General features: G+C 43.6%; 1 pseudogene; it reads left to right on the plus strand.

Annotated features, from left to right (window-relative positions):
* The first annotated feature begins 2,419 nt into the window (after positions 1 to 2,419).
* Positions 2,420 to 11,095, plus strand: LOC140420637 (uncharacterized; annotated as a pseudogene).
* The last annotated feature ends 263 nt before the right edge of the window (positions 11,096 to 11,358 follow it).

The following is an 11,358-nucleotide window of genomic DNA, read 5'->3' on the forward strand; positions in this document are numbered from 1 at the left end:
AGCATTTTAACGATTACAGCACAGAACATTACAAAATAAACCCAACACAAAACCCCCAGACCCACCCCACCCCACCCCCAACACCCGAACCAACCTCCCAACCTCACTCCCTCCCCTCCCCACCTCACTCCCTCCCATCCCTACCCCCTCCTCCCCCCTAGCAGTTGATGATAACCAGAACCAAAGTGAATTTATTAAATGGTAAGTTGGGGGTGGTTGAAATCAATTAAATTCTAGATAACACAAATCTTCAATTTAAAAACTTTCATTTCTATAGCACCTTTCACAACCACAGGATGTCCCAAAGTGCTGTGCACCCAATGAAGTGTAGTCACTGTTGTAATGTAGGAAATGCAGCAGCTAATTTACACACAGCAAGATCCCACACACAGCGGTGTGATAATGAGCAGATGATTTGTTTCTCGGGATGTTGATTGAGGGATAAATATTGACCAGGAGACTGGGGATAACTCCCCTGCTCTTCTTCAAAATAGTGACTGTGGGAACTTCTACATTCACCTGAGAGGGGCAGACAGGGCCTCAGTTTAACATCTTATTTGAAAGAAGGATGTTCTGACAGTGCAGCACTCCCTCATTGCTGGGATGAATATTGCTCTCAGGCCTCTACACTGAGATTTGAACCCACAACCTTCTGACTCCGAGGTGAGAGAGCTGCCCATTGAGCCACGACTGACACTATAGACAATACAAAGTTAGAAAGTGAAAGTTACCCTTTAAATCCCCTACCCTTTGTCTCCAGTGCTTAAATCTAGTAATAAACCCCAGGTATAAATAACCTGTCTGTGCGGAGTCTGCACATCCTCCCCGTGTGTGCGTGGGTTTCCTCCGGGTGCTCCGGTTTCCTCCCAGTCCAAAGATGTGCAGGTTAGGCGGATTGGCCATGATAAATTGCCCTCAGTGTCCAAAATTGCCCTTAGTGTTGGATGGAGTTACTGGGTTATGGGGATAGGGTGGAGGTGTTGACCTTGGGTAGGGTGCGCTTTCCAAGAGCTGGTGCAGACTCAATGGGCCGAATGGCCTCCTTCTGCACTGTAAATACTAGGATAATCTATGAACATGGATTTGACTGACAAATGTAGAAGTGTCGGTTTGGAGCCACAAGTTTTGACTTCCCATGTGAGCCTTGGGAACCTTTCTTTCTTTTAAATAAATTTAGAATACACAATTGTTTTTTCAATTAAGGGTCAATTTAGCATGTCCAATCCACGTAGCCGGCACATCTTTGAGTTGTGGGGGTGAGACCGACGCAGATACGGGGAGAATGTGCAAACTCCACATGAGCAGCGACTTGGGGCAGTATTGAACCTGGGGCCTTGGTGCCATGAGGCAGCAGTGTTAACCACTGCGCCACCATGCCACCTCTCGGGCACATTTCTGTCTCTCTATTGCTCGTGTCAATGACAACCAGGCAACGGAGTTGAGGGCTGAATTTAACTGAGAATAACGGGGCCTGCACCCCGGTTGGGAAACTGCTTTGCATTAATAGAGAGAGCCATGATGTGGAGATGCTGGCGTTGGACTGGGGTGAGCACAGTACGAAGTCTTACAACACCAGGTTAAAGTCCAACAGGTTTGTTTCGATGTCACTAGCTTTCGGAGCGCTGCTCCTTCACCTGAGGAAGGAGCAGCGCTCCGAAAGCTAGTGACATCGAAACAAACCTGTTGGACTTTAACCTGGTGTTGTAAGACTTCGTACTTAATAGAGAGACAGGAAGGAGCTGGAGGACTGACAGGGAAATGGGCCCCAACCAATTGTTATATCGGTCACTCAGAGCCAAAGAGAAACCTGTACCTTTAAATACAATGGAACTGAGTTTTAAAAAGTTATCAATATCGGTACCGGGTAGAAATTCAGAACGGACAATTCTAATTTCTATGGGACATTCTTTCCTCTCTTTCTCCAAATGCTGTAAATCTTCATCTCACGCACTCTCCCTCCATTCTCACTCTGCTGTATCTAATATTCACCCTCCCAATTCTCCTGAAGGTGCTGATTCAGGCTGATTGACAGATCCATGCTCACTGCTCCCTGTCTTGGACACAGAGATCTGAAAATCTTCATGTTGGCTTGCCAGACAGATATATGCCTACATAACTGGACTGAAAATGTGTGTAACATACAGACTGGATTTACTTCCTTTTCTTCAGTTGTTGTAAGTCACCAATGTTCCCCCAGACTGAGAAAATAAATGGAAAGGGGGAAATATGGATTTCCTCCCAGATGTTGCCCAGAGGGGGAAGCTTTCCTCCAACTTCTGTGTTGTGACGTGACGTTAAAATGGAACCCTGCCTGAACGAGCCAATAGGAATCACTCTGCTCCGCAGTGACGTCCCGGGGTTCCAGTGCGCAGGCCCGGCGCGCGGATACGGGAGCCCCTCCCCCTGCAACTCCACGAGATGGTTTCCAGACAACCGGCTGCTCCGGCCAGGGCGAGCATCCCCGTGCCCTCCCTTTCTCCCCGGGACTGCGCATGTTCAAATGTGAGGGGAAGCTGCGCATGTGCGGGGTAGAGGCCCCTCACTGACCTTCCTGCGCGGGCTTTGTGTGAATGTCCATTGAGCTTCACACAGACTGAAACCGCCTCCGGTCTCTAACATCTGTGAGTAAAACACTTTCTTTTCTCCCCCTTTCCATTTATTTTCTCATTCTCACCTTCAATGCGTCACTTGCAGCAACTGAAGGGAAAGGAAGTGAATCAGGGAGGGTGCAGACTCTGGAAAGCTTGGTCCAGGTCTCTCTCTCTCTTAAACACATTGACATCCTTTGCTCCCTCAGCTTGACACATTTATTTGTCTGGCTAAAAGGATGGTCTCTTCCCTAATGATCACAATTAAAGGGCTGGTTTCCCCAGGAGTTGGCTGACATTTAAGGGACAGTAAATTAATATCGGACAGAGATATGTCTCGTGTTGTTTCATGGTACAGATTAGATATCTTATTTATGGTTCAGTAATAAAGTATGTTTATTATTATTTCTAGTCTTGCTATGTTGTACTGTAGCTACATTATATATTCCAGTCATCTCTTCCCTCAGAGGGTTGATAGTCTCTGGATTTCTCTTCCAAAGGGACCACTGGAGTCTGGGGGTCATTGAATATTTTCAACGATTTGTTTGACAGATTTCTGATTGACGAGGGAGTCAAAAGTTGTGGGGAACAGGTAGGAAAATGGAGAGAGTGCTGAAGTGAGGAGGGATTTCCTCATTCGAGGATGTGATGAAGCTTTGGAATTCTCTCTCTGGAGAGCTATTGATCCTCAGTCGTCAACTATTTTCAAGAAATTGATAGGTTTCTAGATGTTGAATATATAAAGGAATATGGGGGATAGTGGGGGAAGATGGTGCTGAGGTAGTTAGGCCAATGATCTCATAAATGTTTGAGCTAGCTTGATGGGCCAAATGGCTCGCTGCAGCTGCTACTTTTTATGGTCCCAGTTTCCTGGAGAGGAAGTGGCAACTCTGGATATGTCAATCAGCCTGAATCAGCACCATAAGGAGAATTGGGAGGGTGAATATTAGATACAGCAGAGTGAGAATGGAAAGAGAGTGTGTGGGACGGAGATGGTATTTGGGAACAGATGAGGAAAGAATGTTCCAGTGAAAGTAGAATTGTCTGTTCAGAGTTTCTGTCCTGTACTGACAGATGTCTTTTGTAATTTGTTTTTACAGGACATTGGAAGGGGAGGAAATACAAACAAAAATCTCAAACCAAATCTCTACATCTGACAGAGTCTCTCAATTCCTTGGGACCTGAATATTATCAGCCTTTGTATGTGGAAGGAGAAATCTTTGCCTGATCTGTCGGCTTCAAAATATTTCAAACCTCAGTGTGACTGGAAAAGCACCGAGACACATACACCTGAGTGAGTGTTCCAGAGCACTGACTGTGGAAAGAGCTTTAACCAGTTACACAGCCTGAAAACACATCACACCATTCACAGCGGGGAGAGACCCTACCCTTTTTCTCTGTGTGAACGAGACACAAACCATGGGGAAACCATGGAAATGTGGAGACTGTGGGAAGGGATACAAAGCCCCATCGGAGTTGGAAGCTCATCGACGCAGTCACACTGGGGAGAGGCCATTCAGCTGCTCTAAGTGTGGGAAGCGATTCACTCAGTTATCGCACCTGCAGTCACACCAGCGAGTACACACACAGGAGAGGCCATTTACCTGCTCTCAGTGTGCGAAGGCATTCTCTCACTTATCCAACTTACGGGTACATCAACGAATTCACACTGGGGAGAAGCCTTTCATCTGCTCCCAGTGTGGGAAGGGGTTCAGTGATTCATCCACCCTGCGAACACATCATCGAGCTCATACAGGGGAAAAGCCATTCATCTGCCCTTAGTGTGGGAAAGGATTCACTCACGTATCCAACCTGCGGGTACACCAGCGAGTTCACACTGGGGAGAGGCCATTTACCTGCTCTCAGTGTGGGAAGGGGTTCATTGATTCATCCACCCTGTGGACACATCAGCGAGTTCACACCGGGGAGAGGCCATTCATCTGCTCTCAGTGTGGGAAGGGATTCAGTGATTCATCGTCCCTGCAGACACACCTACGAGTTCACACCGGGGCGAGGCCATTTACCTGCTCTCACTGTGACAAGGCATTCAGTGATCCATCCCACCTGCGGAGGCACCAACAAGTCCACAAGTGATTACAGGAATTGTATTCTGCTGTTGTTAATCCTGCTCTCAATTGCATCAAGGATGGCATTTCGTTAATTCTGCCATATTGTCAATAGCGATGGTTGGAGAGTTTCTTTCTGCTTGACTATCTGGACTAATAACTTTATTTCCAGTGGGCTGATGCTCTTTGAGCCTTGTTGTGAATACCTGGCTAAATTTCACAAAGAACAGATTGAAAGGATATTTGGAAGTCAGAAGGTACTTAATTTGCATTTCTGTTTGGAACCTCCCAAAGCATGCCACATTGTCATGAAGATGGGCTATGGTGGTATATGGTTCTTTTGTTTAATTTATCTGGGTGTTTCTCGCAGAAGAAAACTATCAGGGTATGCGGGACATGTTGTTTGAGGTGGACTGGGAAACCACATTAAATGGTATGATGGGACACAGGCAATAGCTAATATTCAAGGAAGTATTATATATCTACCAGTGGGTCAGTTAACTCAGTTGGCTGGATGGCTGGTTCATGATGCGAAGGGGCCAACAGCACAACTTCATCTCCAGTGCCGGCTGAGGTTATCCGTGAAGGGTCTAGCTTCTCAACATTGCCCATCACCTGAGGTGCATTGACCCTCAGGTTAAATCACCACCAGTCAGCTCTCTCTGTCAAAGCGGAGAACAACCTATGGCCCTCTGGGATTTTGGAGACTTTCATATCACATCTATACAATAAATATAGATTTCTTTAAGGAACAAAAATCCAACAGAAGTGATGGAACCATGGCTAACAAGAAAAGTTAACGGTTCCATTAGATCGAAGGAAAAGGCAGTGCATTCCAGACCGTCAGTGGGCTGATGCTCTTTGAGCCTTGTTGTGAATACTTGTTTTCAAATTTCACAAGGATCACCGAGTGAAAGGATGTTTGAAAGTAAGAATATATTTACTTCACATTTCATTTTGGAACCCCCTAAATTATGCTCGTTGCCATAGAGATGGACAATGGTGATTACATGGTCCTTTGTTTAATTTATTCGGGTGTTTCTCACAGAAGAAAACTGCCAAGCTAAGGGGCAAGTTGTCTGTGGGAAACTGGAAAATTACAATAAAAGGCACGATGGTGGACAGGAAATTGCCAGCATTTAAGGAATTATTACCTGTTGACATTAAATATAGCTTGTTTTAAGGAACAAAAATTCCAAAAGGAACAGTTATGCGACCCTGACTAACAAGAAAAGTTAAAGATTCCATTAGATCAAAGGAAGAGACTCAAAGTGGCCAAAATAGTAGCGGGCCTGAGGATTGGGAACTTGTTTTAGAATTCAGCAAAGGAGGACCAAGAAACTGATAAAGAGAAAATAGAATATCAGAGCAAACTGGGGAGAAACATAAAAACCGACTAGAAAAGCAACTTTAGGAATGCGAAAAGGAAAAGATTAGCAAAGACCAATGTGGGTCCATTCCAGGCAGAGACAGGAGAGTTTATAATGGTGGATAAGGAAATGGCAGAGAAACTAAACAATGTGTGTCTGTCTTCACAGAGCAAGATATTGAAATTGTCCCCAAAACACCAGAGACCAAGGGACTAGTGAGCACGAGGAACTGAAAAAGTAGCACTGGAGAAATTCTCATAGAATTTATAGTGCAGAAGGAGGCCATTCGGCCCATTGAGTCTGCACCGGCCCTTGGAAAGAGCACCCTACTTAAGCCCACACCTCCACCCTAACCCCGTAACCCAGTGGTTGAAAGTTAATAAACCCCCAAAAGCTGATGATCCACATCCCAGAGTGTTGAAAGAGGTGGCTGTAGAGATAGTGGATACATTGGTGATCATCTTTCAAAATTCTATAGATTCTGGAATGGTTCCTGCCGATTGGAAGGTGGTAAATGTAACCCCACTATTTAAGGAGAGAGAGAGAAAACGAAGAACCACAGACCCATTAACCTGACATCAGCAGGATGGAAAATGCTACAATCTATTATAAAGGATGTGATAACATACGAATTAGGAACAGGAGTAGGCCACTCGGCCCCTCGAGCCTGCTCCACCATTGAATAAGTTAAGAGCTGATCTGATTGTAACCTCAGCTTCACATTCCCGCCGACCCCTCTGATAACCTTTCACCCCCTTGCTTATCAAGAATCTATCCAGCTGTGCCTTCAAAATATTCAGACTTTGTTTCCACTGCCCTTTGAGAAAGAGAGTTCCAAAGACTCCCAAGCCTCTGCCTCAAATGGGCAACTTGTTACTTTTAAAGTGACTCCAATTTCTAGATCCTCCCACAAGAGGGAACATCCTTTCCACATCCACCCTGTCGAGGCACCTCAGGATCTTATACGGTTCAATCAAGTCACCTAAACTCCATCGGACACAAGCCCAGCCTGTCCAATCATTCCTCATAAGACCAGCCTCCAATTCCAGGTATGAGTCCAGTAAACCTTCTCTGAACTGCTTCCAACACATTTACATCATTCCTTTAATGAGAGCGATACTATACACAGTGCTCCAGATGTGGTCTCACCGATGACCTGTATAACTGAAGCATAACCTCCCTACTTTTGTATTCAATTCCCCTCACAAACAATAATTCTATTAGCTTTCCTAATTACTTGCTGCACCTGTATACTCGCCTTTTGTGATTCATGCTCTTGGACACCCAGATCCCTCTGAGTCTCAGAGCTCTGGAATCTCTCACCATTTAGATAATAAGCTTTTTTTATTCTTCTGGCCAAAATGGACAATGAAACATTTTCCCACGTTATTCTCCATTTGGCAGGTGTTATTCCATTCATTTAACATCTTCCTTTTTAACCTTATGTCCTCTTCACAATTTACTTTCCTGCTTACCTTTGTATCATTGGAACATAGCAGGGGTTGGCCATTCAGCCCATCAAGCCTGCTCTATCATTCAATACATTCATGGCTCATCATCCACTTCAATTCCTTTATCTCCACATCCCTTTGTGTTATTGGTATTTAGAAAGCTGTCAGTCTCTACTTTAAACACACTCAATGACTGCACTTCCACAGCCCTCTTGAGTAAAGAAATGTCTCCTCCGAGACCGGTCCTTGATTCCAGACTTTCAATTCCTTTAAGATCACCTCTCATTCTTCAAGATTCTGGAGACTGCACATCCAGTTTCCCCAATCTCTCTTCATAGGATAGTCCTGCCATCCCCGGAACAAGTCTGGTGAACCTTCATTGCCCTCCCTCTGTGGCAATACTATCTTTCCTAAGGTAAGGGGAGCAAAACTGCACACAGTACTCTAGCTGCGGTCTAACCTAGGTTCTACACTTCTCCTGTACTCAAATCCTCTTGTGATAAAGGCCAACATCCCATTAACCTTCCTAATAACTTGCTGCACCTGCATGATAGCCTTCAGTGACTTATTGACAGGATGCCCAGGTCCATTTATACCCAGGTCTCTTTACCCTCATTACCACTCACGTTAACTGCATACGAGGCTCAGGTCACACAGAATGAGACCATTCGGCCGATCGTGCTAATGCCAGATCTGTGAAAGAGCCAACCAATTAATCCCATTGTCCAGAAATGTTCTTTTCGTTTCAAGGATCTGTCCAATTCACTTTTGAAGAAAGAGTTGAATCTGTTTCTTGCACCCTTTTCAGGTAATGCACTCCTGATCACAACAACTTGCCTGTATTTTAAAAACAAATTATTCAGGATATAGTATGTTTAGATTTTCATTGAGAATTTCAGAGAGAATCAAAATATTACTCAAAATTAAACCTCAATCTTCATCAATCATTTTAATGAGGGGACCAACTGTAATATATCCCAAGTTTGAGGAAAATCTAAAAAAAAAAAAATCCTTTTCTGTAACATCATAGAACCTCCAAAAGATTTAGATTTTAGATTTAAATATATTGTTACGTGTACTGAGATACAGTAAAAAGTATTGTTCTGCGTAAAGTGCAAGCAGATCGTTCCATACATGGAAAACAGAGGACATGCAATAAATACACAATGTAAATACACAGACATCGGGTGAAGCTTAATGAATGTAGTGCTAAGTGTAGTCATTGTTGTAATGTACAAAACTGTAGGTAGGACTGGGAAATCCATTAAATTTTATAATTCCATATTCATGGCTATAAGTAACAAGGTCAAGGAAGTCATTTTAAACTCGTAACATCTAGCTTCTAGCACAGATTATGGAACATTTCTTTGTTAATCACATATTGATTTCATGTTAGAAGCCAGTCACAAAACAGTTGATTATGCAACAATGAACTCTGATTAAGTTATAATTCGCAAAACAATGTAATAGATAATATTGTAATGGCCAAATTATTGTTTTATAAATTAAGATTGTACAAACCCAAATGTTTCTAAACTGCAGAGCGAGCAGAAATTGTTTATACAAAGAAAGTATTCTGATAAATAGCGGGCTATCATATTCTATCCAAGTCTGACTCAAGAATAAGCTTATTATTCAACCTGATCAAGATTGGAAAAAAAAAAAAAGGGGGCAGCACGGTGGCGCAGTGGATAGCACTGCTGCCTCACGGCGCCGAGGTCCCAGGTTCAATCCTGGCTCTGGGTCACTGTCCGTGAGGAGTTGCACATTCTCCCCGCAGGCTAAGCGGATTGTCCACGTTAAAATTGGCCCTTAATTGGGAAAACTGAATTGGGTACTTTAAATTTATTTTTCTTTAAAAAAATTTTTAATGAAAAAAAAAATTAGAAAAGAAAGCTATTGCCTTCCACAAACTGTCTTTTTAAACCAGTATATCTTGCATTAACCAAATGTATGAATTAGATTACTGTATTAATTAGCTACCAGCCAGTAGCAGTAATACCTAGTGAGCCTTAATCGATTTGCAACTAATGAATCCACTGTGAATCAGTAGTGATAGTGAAAGCTTGAATTTTATTTGCTGTAAAAATGTAAAAGCTTAATTGCTGTGTATGTAAAGAATGTGAAATGAAGATAAATGTACTGGCAAGAGAGACCTTCAAACTCTGATTAACCTCAACATTTGAAACTGTATGAATAAGGGATTGTACAGAATCAGATAAAGGGATAGTATCATAGAATTTACAGTGCAGAAGGAGGCCATTCAGCCCATCAAGTCTGGATCGGCTCTTGGAAAGAGCACCCTACCCAAGGTTAACACCTCCACCCTATCCCCATAACCCAGTAACCCCACCCAACACGAAGGGTATGAAACAGTTCTATTGCATTCCTGTCTCAGATAATGAGAGTAGGCAGTATAAGTAATTGGGGATCCAATTCAATTAATCTTGTGACCAAATTGACAATTATCATGTTACAACAGGCCCAACTCTGACATGAGTTAATGGACACTTTGGGGATAAAGGTAGAGGGTCCGAAGGTCTTCCTTGTTGGCCAAGTACTGAAGATTCCCGAGACCGAGTTCCAAGGAAATTACTGTCAAAGGAGCCAGACTCGCGAGGCTGAATTCCACAAGAATTACTGTCAAAGAAGGAGCCAGAGAGGGTTACGCTTCTACAGATTGATCACCCACATGAAGTTGTAAAAGTCAATGTCTGAAAGTTGTTCAGTAAATCATTTCATTTAATAAACTTTTAAATCCAGAGAATTCTGATCTTGCCTTAATTGGTTTGTCTGAACCAAAGTGAATTTATTAAATGGAAATTTGTGGGTGTCTGAAATCAATTAAGTTCCAGATAAAAGTTCAGATAATAGAAATCTTCAATTTAAAAACTTGCATTTCTATAGCGCCTTTCACACCTGAGGATGTCCCGTAGCCAGCTCAGATGGCCATGTGCAAAGGACCATGGGAATTATGGCCAACCCAGGACTCAGACAGACTCCGAGCTTGTGTGTGTATTTGCAACCCAGATAGCTAGACGTGATCGAAACCCCCGCTCGTTTGCATTCTAATGGCCCATTTCCCCAGAACAAAAGAACTGTACTCAGGTAACCGATACAGATACAGACTAAGTAACGCCACTCCCTTTGGTCAGGGAGCCCAAACAGCCAAGGTCAATGACCGCTGAGGACACGCCCAGCCATCAAGGCACCCGCCCCTTTATGGGCCAAAATCGAAGGCAGTGATCGAAGCCTGTCGCATTATTGGGTCCAAGTTAAGGACCGCCCCAGACTGCGAAATCCCAGAGGGATAAGAAGAGACACAGCCATGCTCGGTCTCTCTTGGATCCGGCCTATGCCAACCCAAATGCAGTATAACGACCAGACAGACAAGTTCAAGACCAACGATCGCTACCAGATGGATGGGCCCAGCAGAAAGAGCCACTTCTTCCACCTAGCCACACAAGATCCAGACAAAGGCCTTGTCCATCTGCATAGAGCCGGTTGCCCTGAAGCTAAGTAGAGGTTATTGTAGTTGTTAGGTGTAGTTTAACTTGTCGTGTTTTGTGTTGCATGTCGAAGTAATCCTTGGGTGTAAATAAACCATCTTTGAACTTGAACTGACTAACTGGTTGTGTGGTCCTTTGATCGATATCCGGTAAAGCCTTGTGGTGGTATCATTTGATATCTGGCGACTTTAAAGAGCATCATTATTAAAAAGAGCAACAGGCCCAACATACTTTACAGTCAATGAAGTACTTTTGAAGTGCAGTCACTGTTATAATGTATGAAACGCAGCAGCCAATTTACACACAGCAAGATCCCACACACAGCAATGTGATAATGAGCAGATGATCTGTTTTTGGTGATGTTGATTGAGGGA

The sequence above is a fragment of the Scyliorhinus torazame genome, chromosome 5, assembly GCF_047496885.1.
Source record: "Scyliorhinus torazame isolate Kashiwa2021f chromosome 5, sScyTor2.1, whole genome shotgun sequence".
Taxonomy (NCBI): Eukaryota; Metazoa; Chordata; class Chondrichthyes; order Carcharhiniformes; family Scyliorhinidae; genus Scyliorhinus; species Scyliorhinus torazame.